The 12,859-nt window shown below is 46.2% G+C and overlaps 1 protein-coding gene across 20 annotated transcripts in view; it reads left to right on the forward strand.

Moving 5' to 3' along the window:
- ERC2 (ELKS/RAB6-interacting/CAST family member 2) overlaps nt 1-12,859 on the forward strand; it is a 993,908-nt gene that overhangs the window by 363,631 nt on the left and 617,418 nt on the right. The gene's annotated exons all lie outside the window — the stretch shown is intronic.

Here is a 12,859-nt window from a genome sequence, read left to right on the forward strand (position 1 = left end):
TATTCCATAACCTTCATATACCATAATTTACCCAACCAAAATAGTTATATATTAACATTGCTTAGACTTAAAAGCATTTATTGAGGCAGACTGAATGGAGCAACTGACCTCAGGACCTGCCTCTGAGATTAACTAGCTATGGAACCTCAGTTTCCCGATCTGTAAAATGGGGATGAAGTTGGCAGTATGAAGCATTAGTCAGCGGAGTTGTTGGTGGTTTGGGATTTCTCCAAAAATACCATAACTTCCTGGACTATGGAGGTGAGAGTCTCTGTCCTCTGCCTTTATCAGATCTTATTCTGCTCAGTTTTGGGTTGCAAAGTGAAGTCGGGACAGCGATTAACTGGAGAGGGGCAGGAGGAGCGCAATCTGAAAGGAGAAGGGAGTCTGTCTTATGAGGAGAGCTTAAAAGGACTGGGGATGGGAGGGACGCTAAGCCCGGAGAAGAGAGGGGAGGGTCTGTGGCCCTGACAGTGTCTCTGAGGATCTGAAGGACTGGCCTCGGGGAGACCAGTCTGATTTTTCCATTTGTCCTCACAGGGCTGAACAGGGAGCAGTGGAGAAAGGATGGAGAGATTAATGTTTGATGTCAGGAGAAAACTTCCTAGAAACGGGAGCTTTCCAAAAAGAGAATGGGCGGGGGAGGGGGGTTGGGGGGAGGCTCCCTGGGTGTCTTCAAGCAGAGGCTCCATGTTTTAGTAGAACAGGAAGTCCTTTTATTTTGTTTATGGGTTGGAATCAGTGGTGTCTAAGGACCCTTCCCAAGTTCCCTCGGTGGAGGGAATACTGTCTGCCTTACCTCTCCCCAAAGGTCTGTTATGAGAATTGAGTTGGACCATGGAGGTAAAGTGCTGCAAAACATCAGTAGGATAGTCAGTATCATCAGCAGCATCATTTCCCCTGCTCCCTTCTCTTCCCTTCCCTTTCCTTTTTTTTTCCTTAGACAATTACCAGCAATGATCTTGGTCAAGTCACCAGTTCCTCACCCATAAAATGGAGATAATAAAACAACAAGCTTGTGCAAGGATCAAATAGAGATATTTATAAAGTTCTTAATATAGTACCTTGTACATAATGGCTACTTAATAAATCTACCTCCCTTCCCTCCCTCCCTCCCTCCCTCCCTCCCTCCCTTCCTCCCTTCCTCCCTTCCTCCCTTCCTCCCTTCCTCCCTTCCTCCCTTCCTCCCTTCCTCCCTTCCTCCCTTCCTCCCTTCCTCCCTTCCTCCCTTCCTCCCTTCCTCCCTTCCTCCCTTCCTCCCTTCCTCCCTTCCTCCCTTCCTCCCTTCCTCCCTTCCTCCCTTCCTCCCTTCCTTCCTTCCTTCCTTCCTCCCTTCCTTCCTTCCTTCCTTCCTTCCTCCCTTCCTTCCTCCCTTCCTCCCTTCCTCCCTTCCTCCCTTCCTCCCTTCCTCCCTTCCTCCCTTCCTCCCTTCCTCCCTTCCTCCCTTCCTCCCTTCCTCCCTTCCTCCCTTCCTCCCTTCCTCCCTTCCTCCCTTCCTTCCTTCCTTCCTTCCTTCCTTCCTTCCTTCCTTCCTTCCTTCCTTCCTTCCTTCCTTCCTTCCTTCCTTCTTTCCTTCCTCTCTTTCTCCTTCCCTCTCTCCCTCTCTTTTCTCCCTCCCTCTCTGGGCCCAGGTCAGTCCTGGGTGCGAGGCTCCCTCCAGATCAGGCCGGGCATTTTCAGGCCGGCCCAGTGCGTGCTTGCTGGGTTGGAGAGTGCGCTGGAGGATGAATGTTTTATGGAAAGCGCCCGTGTCTAATGAATATTCAGCACGCAGCCAGTGTTTATTTAGGTGTTCCTATGTGACTGTCTCAATCCCGAGTTCCAGCAGGCCTGAGGCAAGCCCAACATCCAGCAACCTTTATGGCGAATTTTAATATTTTATAGACGGTAAATACTTCATGCCTTGGACCGAGGCCCGCCCCTTTAGGAGGTTCTGCCGCCTTGGGGCTGGGCCCCGCTTCCAGGGTGCCACAGGAAGCTCGGGCCGAGGTCCTCATGGCTTGTGGGCAGCAGCCCCGGGCGGGGCCTGGACCAGAACGGTCTGCATTCTGAAGTTGGCGACCAGGGTAAAAGTCCCGCTTCTGCCCTCCCTGCCCATGAGGGCAAGCGTCTTCCTCTCCCCCGGCCTCAGTTTCTCCACCTGGAATACAAGGAGATGGGATGGGATGGGATGGCCTCTGAGCCTTTCCAGCTGTAAATCTGCGCCCATAGTGACACTGGGGTGGGATGGGGCAGCGTGTGCTGCTGAAGCTGTCGGGGGTGGAATCGAGCATGCTAAAGTTAAATCATGGAAGCCCGGCTGGGAAAGGGCCCCAGGGGCCAGCTGGTCCGATCCCCTAATGCACAGGCGAGGAAGCTGCGTGACGTAATTATGGTCTCTGCTGGCCTCAGAGCCAGGGCTTTCTCCAGTGGGAAACGTCCCTAAGAGATGGCAGAGGGTCCCCCCACACCCCATGGGCAGGTATCACTCACAGGGAGGCTGGGATGGCGGGGTGAGGGGGAAGCAGAAGGAGCAGATCTCCTGCATTCTCTCCCCTGGGCTGGGAGTTGGGGTGTAAGTAAGAGAGAGAGTGGGGACCTCCTGGAGGAGGTGAGGCAGGAAGCAGCCAGACAATGAGAGCCCGAGCTGTCCCCGGCCTGCGATGCCCTCGCTTCTCCTCTCCCTTGTGTCACGGGCTCCCTAACTCCTGCCCAAACTGCACAAGCTCTTTTCTGCCGTCCACGAGGATCTCCTGTCTGTTCTGCGTGAGCTTCATCCCTTCGAAAGGACAGTTTTCTCTCTTGTTTGTTTGTCTTTTATCATTTATATATTTCGCTTTTACTTTTGTATCCTAGTACCTGACCCGTAGCAGACACTGGTGATTGACTTCTCCCCCCCCCCCCTTTTCCCCCAAATGAACTAAACAGGAAGCTTTCACCTTTAAAACAGCGACAGGTTTGGGCAAATCCACCCAAGCTCTCTCTTCTGGCTCCCTTTCAGTTAAGGACATGTGCATGCAAAGAACTGGCAGCAAGCGGGGAGGCCGTGCGTGACCTGAGACAGGGTGGCACGAAGGGGCCTAGAGGGCTAGAAGGGGCACCCGGTGCCAGGCAGCCGGGCCACCTGTGTGCCCAATGAAGCTTCTTACTGGGAATCTGAAGGAGAATACTTCTTGTACTCCCGGAGACTCACGGTTATTCATGAGAAGATCAGGGAGCATGATGGGCAGCTTGTGGGCCCCATTGCATCATGGATGGCCCCAGGGCACCGGGTGGACTGCAGTTGGTGAGTTTATGGGATGATGTGGGGAGAGAGGTCTGCACCCGGCCTCTTTGAAGAGAATTGACAAGCTCTGATGCATTGGCGTTTGGGGGGGATATTTTCAAAGTTCCACAAGCAGAGTTATGATTTTATGTATAAGCTCTTGGAAGAAGGTCTTGGATGCTGCCTTTAAAATGGTTGCTATTTATTTATGATGGGCTACGAACCCTCAGAAATAGAACGTATCGGACTCCAACAAAATACTTATCCATTTTTATTAGCTACTCCAAGGATCCAAATATGTAAATATTTAGCCAGGAGAAGTAGGACTCATTTAAAATGTGTCTTTCGTTTATAATGTAAATGTCAGATAAATGTCATGTGATTGTAAGACGACATAAATAATAGGAAACAACGCTTCGCTGATTTTGTTTGGTAGCTTTTTTCGAGGCAGAAAGACATGAATGTGTGTCAGTTGGCTAGCTGTACTTTGCCATCACTTAAATCTCCCATTTTAAATATTTTTACAGACATCAGCTCTGCGCCCTCGTTAGGGAACTAGGTTAAACACCCAAGATAATTTATATATTTGTACTGTTTACAATGACTTGGGCTTAAATCACTGAAATCGAGTTAGAAATAAACAGTGTAATTTTCACAGGGAAATCCACATCGGTTTGCTGTCCTTAAATCTAAACTCTGCAAAACCATTCCTGGGGGACTGTGGTTGTGATCTTTGTGTCGGGTGTTTCAGTTCCTTATGTTGTTGAAGCATTTGTTGTATGTATGTATATATATGTATATATATATATATATATATATATATATATATATATATATATATATTTTTTTTTTTTTTTTTTTTTTTTTTTTTTTTGGTGTGATGTATATTTGTTCAAGTCAGTCCCACAAATCTCTTCTTCTGGATTTCAAACTAAACATCTTCCTCTGCGTGATCCTTTATGGAGAATAGAGGAGAAATCAGCAGAGATGGAATGAAGTCGTCACCGTAGTCGGGGAGCTACCTCACGGGCAATTCTCAGCTGGTACGTTGGCTGGGATTTATCTGGACCACAAAAGGAGGAGGAGGAAGAAAAGATCCTCGGGTCACATCCGGGAACCCCCGTGGCCGCTGGCGCGTGAAGCAGGGCCTGGGCCTTCGTCATCTTTGGATTCCAGCCTCAGAAAAGGCCCTTGTGGAAGCCCAGGAGAGGGAGAGACGCCCGCTGACCCCGCCAGTTTTCTCCTGGCAGTTTTCCACGGAGATCATTTCTGTGAAATGGGAGAAGTGAGGGACTCTTGCACGTGTGCAGTGGGTCCGAGAGGAAGGTAGGGGCCGGTGTCGGTAGCAACCGGCCACTGGAATTCCACATGCTAAAGACCATGACTTGGAAAAATCGCACACGGCGGCGAAGGTCATCGACTGTACCTTCGTAATTGATGTGGGATCGGAAGAAGAAATCAGGCCGGGCGAACTTTATTGTTTTCTAGGTAGAGACTCTGAGATTAAAGAAAGGAATTCAATAGATACGATGTCTGATATTGAATAAATCACCGAAAATAACGTCTCCACAGATCTTTGTGGGAGAAAAAAGACAACTCAATGAAAATTGGCTCTGAGCACTGTCATGTGGATTCAATTTGGCTGTTGTAATAAATTACAGCAGAATGTGGTCCGTTGGGATGATGCTTAGATCAGTATCGGGTCAGCCCTCAACATCTCCAGGAGTGATCTGGAGGAACGAGCAATGTGCTTAACGAGCTTTGCCAGGCCATGATGCCGAGAAACTGCTCTAAATGCCCTCGTCGTCAGTTAACCCCCAGTAAGTACAATGGCCGGGAGGCACCGAGCCTTGTCCTGGAAGCGACCGAGGGTTGTGAACGGGTGCGCAATCAAAGTAATGTACGTGTGCGTGTCAACACAGACATAGGACGAGTAGAGGGCAAAACTAGCCAGCTGGGGTCCTTCGTTCCATCAGCATTCAACATGCATTAATTAAGCGGCAATTGTACGCCAGGCACAGGGTCAGACCGTGGATGCAGAAGCAACCAGAAGTGAAGCAGTTCTTGCCCTCAGTGAAATTTGATTTTAGGGAGAGGAAGCAAGATGCACAGAGATAAGGAAATATCCACATGTGAACCAAGCAAACTATTTATGGAAAAATTATACTATGTAGTTTCAGGGACATCAGGGGCTGTAGGACCTCTCTCCTTGCAGTCCGCCCCCCAGCCACCCTGACCTAGTCATTGTTCTGTAAAACACGTGACTCTCTCTTGTATTTCCATGCCTTTGATCTTATCAGGCAAGTCTTGGCGTAAGCATCACCTTCAGTCCCCACCTATGACCCCTCTCTCCCATGACCATTTTTCATTTTATCTGTAGTTTGGAGGCAACTGTGTGCTGAAAAATCAGCTCCCCAAACCATGGACCTCTGCTCTTCCCTCTTCCTGTCTCTCTCCCTCTCCTATTCCCTCTCTTTACTCCTCTCCCTCTTCCCCTCCCCTCCTGTTCATCTTACTCCCCTCCCCCTTCCCTCTGCATCCCACTCTGGATCACAGGCCCAAGTGTCTGAATCTCCCCTCTCCTCTGCTCCAAGACCTCATAGCCCAGTCTGAGCTTCTTACTACTGCTCCACTGACCCCGTCATTGGACCTGGCTAGTCACTTGAATGACTATTGCACTCCCGAGTTTCAGTTCCTTTGTGGAGTTTTCATTTTTCTGGGCCTGCTAACTGATTTGTCCAGCCACTCTCGACCCTTGTACACTTGGAGATGAGCTAAAGAGCTGTGGAGGTCAGTTCTTCATTGAGGATTTAGAGTGACTGTTCAGGGAGGCCTCACAGTATCCTAGGGTAGCCAGGCTGGAATCTAGCTGTACCACTTGTCCCTGTCATAATAATAGTAGGGATCCAATGACACTGCAGCTTCCTCCTTCCCTTCCTCTTCCTCCTATTTTAAAACAAGTTATCTTCCTTTCTTCTTCTTCTTCTTCTTCTTCTTCTTCTTCTTCTTCTTCTTCTTCTTCTTCTTCTTCTTCTTCTTCTTCTTCTTTCTTCTTTCTTCTTTCTTCTTTCTTCTTTCTCCTTTCTTCTTTCTTCTTTCTTCTTTCTTCTTTCTTCTTTCTTCTTTCTTCTTTCTTCTTTCTTCTTTCTTCTTTCTTCTTTCTTCTTTCTTCTTCCTTCTTCCTTCTTCTTCCTTCTTTCTTCTTCTTCTTCTTTCTTCTTCTTCTTCTTTCTTCTTCTTCTTTCTTCTTCTTCTTTCTTTTCTTCTTTCTTCTTCTTTTTAGTCTTCTTTCTTCTTCTTTTTTCTTCTTCTTCTTTCTTCTTCTTCTTCTTCTTCTTCTGCTTCTTCTTCTTCTTCTTCTTCTTCTATCATTTTCTTTTTCTTTTTTCTTCTTTCATCCTCTTCTTTCTCCTTCATCATTCCATTTCTTCCCATTCTTCTTTTTCCCTATCTCTCCTCCTCTCCCTCCTCTTTTTTCTTTTTTTTACTACTTCTTTGTTCTCTTCGTCTTCCCCTCTTCTTCTTCCTCATCTTGTATTTCTCTTCTTCCTTATCTTTCTTCTTCTTCCTCCTCCATCTCTCCTCTTTTTCTTCCTGCTCATTTTTTCTTTTTTTATGACTTCCTTTTTGGTTTTCCTCTTCCCCTCTTCTTCCTCATCTTGAATTTCTCCTCTTCCTTATTTTTCTTCTTCCTCCTCCTCCATCTCTCCTTTATCTCTTCTTTTCTTCTTACTAGTTCCTTTTTTTCCCTCTTCCCCTCTTCTTCCTCCTCATTTTGAATTTCTCCTCTCCCTTATTTTTCTTCTTCTTCCTCCTCCATCTCTCCTCCTTTTCCTCTTTTTTTCTTCTTTTTCTTAGGACTTCCTTTTTCTTTTCCTCTTCTTCTCTTCTTCGTCATCTTGAATTTCTCCTCCTCTTTATTTTTCTTCTTCCTTCTCCTCCATCTCTCCCATTTCCCTCCTCTTTTCTTCTCTTTTTTTGATACTTTTTTTCTTTTCCTCTTCCCCTCTTCTTCCTCCTCCTCTTGAATTTTTCCTCTTCCTTATTTTTCTTCTCCTTCCTCCTCCATCTCTCATCCTTTTTTTCCTCCTCCTATTTTTTCTTTTTCTTCATCATTATCATCCTGCCCTTCTCCTCCTCGGACCTTAAGCTCTCAAATTTTACATAGCTTTGCATCTCATTTGCTTCTCAGAACCATCTCTCGACATTCAAACTATAGGTATTATTATTCCCATTTTACACTGGAGAAACAGTCTCCAAAAGGTTAAAAAGTAACTTAACACTATGGTCTCACAGAAAGTAAGCTTCTGAGCTGGGATGCTGGTGCCGATACCTGGCAGGACCAGCAGGAAATCAGTCATGGAAAGCTTGACCAATTCTGGATCTGTCAGTACCAGAGTGAAGTTGATGAATTAAAACAAGTTCGGAGAAGAACAATTAAAATGGCCATAGGCTCATAGTGATAGAGCCAAGAAGGGCAGTGGAGCCAGCATCTCTTGACACACAAGGAAACTCAGGTCCAGAGAGGTGAAATCATTAATGATCAAAACTCTATTGAGAGAAAAAAAATACCACAGCGAATACAAGCTTGGCTTTAAAGTCAAGAAGATTTGGGGATAAATGTTCCTTCTGCTGATACCCTCAAGTTTTATGATCATGGCCAAATGTCAACTATACAGCAGGAGTCAAGTTCTCCTGCCCCCCCCCGGCAAGAGAGAAATTACTGCTCTTCCTTGGGAGAGAGGGCTTCCTCAGCAGCACTTCCCTGCATCATTGAAATCCAAAATCTAGACCACCTCCCCACTCACCCAAGACAAAGCAAGGAGGGAGCTCTTAGAAATTACTTCAACTTCTTAGTTGTCAATATGGGCAGTCTCTCCAGTGGCACAGATGACAGCTCCCTTATATTTTCTTGTTCTTGGCGATGTTTATCCATGCCATATCATAAATTCTTCATAGAGAATCTCACCTGCCATGGCAAGCCCCTTTTTAGACTTTTTTCCTGACTTTTACACAAGCACCAGTGAAACATTTGGACATCCATCTGTTGCCCCCGTTCATTAAACAGAATTGGTACGGCTTCTTGAACCATATATCTCCTACCTTGGATGGCCCTTCCACTGCAGAAATCTTTATGAGCAAGTGAGCCTCCCCATTGTAGCTTCCTTTGTCTTTCCAGTGCTCTTTGGGTCGGCCATGACTTTGGTTTTCAGAGGGAGTAGTGCCCCAAGATTCATGACCTGAAGCATCTCTATGAATTTTGATGATCCAAAAATGGGAACATGAGGAGGGCAATGACAGATGGTCCAGGCTCGAAAATGTGACCCAGTCTGTTTTCTTTGTCCTCTTTTGTTCTAATCCCGGATTTTTGTATATCTGTCCTGTAGGAACAATGGGATATGCCCAGTGGATTATCCTTACAACATGAAGTTTATAGCCAGGGCATTCAGTCAGTCGCTGAGCACTTATGGAGTGCCCTCGTGTGCCCGACCCTGTGTTAGGTGCTGGAGATATAAAGGCAAAAATAAAAACCACCTGCCCTCAAAGAGAAAACATTCTTCCAGGGGAAAAAAGACCCTTCCTCTCTTTCTGCAGAAAGGATGAAGAGGTCTCCCTCCACAAAACACTGAGTGTGTTATTCTACCATGGAATCCTACAAAGGGTGTCACTGATTCCCTCAGATTGCAAGATATTCCCTCTGGGATGTCAGCTGCCCACATCAAATGGAGAAGGTCCTATCATCCTCTCCCCATGATTAAAGACTTATCCACACATTTGTGGTGCTGTAGGAGGAAGGTTTTTTTTTTTAATCTTGGGTTCTTTAATTACATCATCTGAGGTGGGGAGAGACACTCCCTCTCTTATAGATGTTTGAAAAGATGTACAATAAGAAAGCGTTTTTCTTTCAGCTCCAAGGCAATGGACTCAACGACTAAATATATCTTTTCTAACTCCTGTGAATAATCAGATTTCAGGGTAAATTCTAGAATTGGAAGCAAAGAACAAGGCAGTTTTGTCTGAATTGTGATTACACTCACCTAGGCAGGAGATGGTGGAGCTGTCCACATTATCCATCCCCTTTCATTGCAAAAATCAATCAATCCTCAATCAATAATGATGTTTTTATGAAAGGGAGAAGGGCTTATATTTCTTTTGTAGAAGAGAACACAAACTGCACCAAACAGTTGCCATTGACTTTTTTCTTGAAAGCCGTCGTTCTGAGGGGCACAGCTCCAGCTCAGAATGTTGTCTGTCCTTCCTCCCGCTTACCCCGAGTGCCAGCCATGGATAACGGGCCTTTCCAGTGGAGCTTCCCTGCTCTCCAGTAAGGCTCAAGCTGTTGAACAGATGTGAACAAAAGAGGCCCCCGTCCCCGCATTTCCTTTTGCACTTCTAGCTTGTGGGGCTTTGATAGCAAGGATGTCAGGGGTCTGTGTCTGACCCCCAGGCCCTAGTGATGCTCCCCAAGCTGGCTGAAACCTCGCTGTTGCCCATATTCGGTTACAGCGCATGGCATGGGAACTTGGAAGCCCTTGATGAGCCACATTTGGACTACATCAGCTCCTCATTTCATTTTGATATAAAAGTGTTACACCTTGGCCAGATGGTGGAGTGGAGGAACTTAATAAATGTGGAGACATCTTAAAAATTGGAGTCCAGGCAGCAAACTGCTTCTCATACTCTTATTCCCATATTGGCAGCCCCCTGTTTCTTGCTTAAGCCTGCTTTTATGGAGGGAACAGATAGAGCGGGCCATGAGGCAACGCCTTGGGTATGATTTTGTGACCTCCCGAGGGCTGGATAACACCTCACGCGCTTGGTCTCGGGCCAAATGAACCTGTTTTCTGCAAGACAACTCTTTTAGATTTTATCCAGAAGTTGTTTCTGATAAAATCAGATGAGCTGTTACACATTTCTCCATAAATCTTCTAGTTGGAGTCTTTGGGATTGGAGCACTGTAAGAATTTAACTAGACTTTGCCATAGGAGGCCGTTCCCAGGCCCTGCCATGTTGTGTGCTCCCCAATCATGTGATGACCTCCCTGTCACACTTAGCTGATTTAGAAATCATTTAGAAATGTCAGCCTTTAGGGGCAGCTGGTTGGTGCAGTGGATAGGACACTAACTCTGAAGTCCGGAGGACCCGAGTTCAAATCTGGCCTCAGACACTTAACACTTTCTAGCTGGTCATTTAACCCCAATTGCCTCAGCAAAAAAAAAGTGACAGAAATGTAAGCTTCTAGAGGGCAGTACTGGGTTTTTGCCCTTCATTGCATCTCCATCACTTAGCTCGGGGCTTAACTCCTAGTCAGCCCATAAAATGTGCTTGTGGACTAGCAGTTCATGTCCACATTCCAGATTTGGGAGAATCATAGAGTGCACAATCCATAAATGGACATGTTACCTCTGCAGAATACCCAGCGAGTGGTCACCCATTCAGTCTTTCCCTGAAGACCTGTGGTTATGAGGAAACTCACTACCTCCGGAGGCAGCAAATTCCACTTTTTTTCCCTGAGGCATTTTGGGGTTTAGTGACTTGCCCAAGGTGTCTGAGGTCACATTTGAACTCAAGTCCTCCTGACGTCAGGGCTGGTGCTCTATCTATTGCACCACCGCTGCCCCGTCTTTAATTTATGACATCTTTAATTGTTTTTGTGGCTTTCTGGAAAACTGTACTTTGAAAATGGCTATTTTCTTCAGCTGTTTTTTTCTGAAAGAAAAAACAAACAAACAAACAAACCAACCCATGATTTTAAGCAGAAATGTTAAGATGATGTAGATGTTTCCATTAAATTGAGGTTTGTCAGGGATGCTTAGCTCAGTTGACCCTTTCTGTTTGGCTTGAAGGAATCCTTAATGGATAATTACAAGTTCCATTTCAAAAGGAAAGGTGAAAACTTCAAAAATATCACTTCCTTTGCAAAGCATAGGGAAGGAAAAGGAAGAATCATTTATTAAGTGCTCACTAATTGCCAAACGTTACAAATATGATGCCATTGTATACATATATTGTATTTAACTTATACTTTAACATATTTAACATGAATTGGTCAACCTTCCATCTGGGGGAGGGGGTGGGAGGAAGGAGGGGAAAAATGGGAACAAAAAATTTGGCAATTGTCAAAATTATCTATGCATAAAATTTTTGTAAAAATTAATAAAAAAACCAAATATTATGTCATTTGATCCTCACCATAACCTTGGGTTGGTCGGTACTATTAATGTTCTCCAAATATGGAGACGTGGGATCTAAACGGGATCCGTATATGATACGTACAGAATAAATGGGAGAGGTGCAACATGGGAAGGCATCAAGATTAAGGGAACTGGGACAGATTTCCTGCCGAATGTGGGGCTTTAGCGGAGGTCTGAAGGCAGCCAAGTAAGACGGGAGGCAGAGGAGAGAGTTCCAGGCCTGAGGGACAACCAAGGGAAACGCCATTGAGATGTGGGGACTCACAAGGGCAGAAGAGCCAGGAGGACTAGGTCATAGACAGGGCAGTAATGGGTAAGCATCAAGGCAGGTAGGAAGGGGATGGGGTGTGAAGGCAACCAAGCAGCAGAGTTTATGTATGGCCTCAGGGACAGCAGGGAGTAACATGGGCAGAGCTGAACTTTGGGAAAAGCCCAGTGGGGATTTGAGAGCAGGTGTTCTGTGGGAAACAAGGGCGAGTGAGGGGTTAAGTTTGGTTCTGAATTTGCAGACGTGTTGAAGCTGAATTAAATCTGTGAGCTCCCTGATGTCTGCCATCTCTCCCCCGTGCAGATCACTCCTTATCTCCCCTCATCCCACGTGATTCTTGTTCATAATCTCCCATCAGTCCTCCCCATTGGGACTAGCCGACGTGCCAGAGGTCTGCTTTCCCCCCTTAGTCCTGTGTGGGGACAGAACCCATCGCCCCATGACCGTCTGTCCTCTGTTTCTGGTTGTTTCTGGCCTGGCTGACTGTTTCATCCCCCTTCTCACTGGCAGGACATGGTCTGTAACACATCGCAGCCTCCTCATGCCCCCATCACATCTGCTGTGACGTAGGAGCCCAGGATCTCTTTTCACAGAGAAATGCTCCATTTACACTGGGGTCAATGGCGAGCCCAGATTGTTGCCGTCTTTAATGAAACTCTAACTGGAGTTTTGAAAAGTGTGAAATATAGGAACTGCTTCGCCCGGGCCTTGGGCTGGCCTGTTTCTGCTTTACGGCGCTCTGGCTCACCGGTTTTATTGGGTGCCCGAGTTTTTGGAATTGGAAAAAGACATAAGGTAAAATGGTTCAGGAGCTTTAAAGCTTTTACATGGGGAGGGGAGGCTCATGCTTTAGGATAGTAGATAAAGATGGAGTTAGAGGCTTGACCTGGGATTTTATTCGTCTGGGGAGCTCCCAGGTGGGGAAACTCGCCTGTAAACGCAGATTGTCGTCATCGTCATTATTAGCCACGAGCATTTAATAAGCACCTACTGTGTGCCAGCCACTATGTTGTGGTCTTGGGGTACAAAGAAAGGCACGGATCAGTCCTGGCTTTCAAGGGGCTTATATTCTAATGGGGAAACCACATGCGAGGTACTATGTACATATAAGAAATATACTCAACAAACTGGAGTTAACTTCAGATGTACGTG

The sequence above is a fragment of the Sminthopsis crassicaudata genome, chromosome 1 (genome assembly GCF_048593235.1).
Source record: "Sminthopsis crassicaudata isolate SCR6 chromosome 1, ASM4859323v1, whole genome shotgun sequence".
NCBI classification, from domain to species: Eukaryota; Metazoa; Chordata; class Mammalia; order Dasyuromorphia; family Dasyuridae; genus Sminthopsis; species Sminthopsis crassicaudata.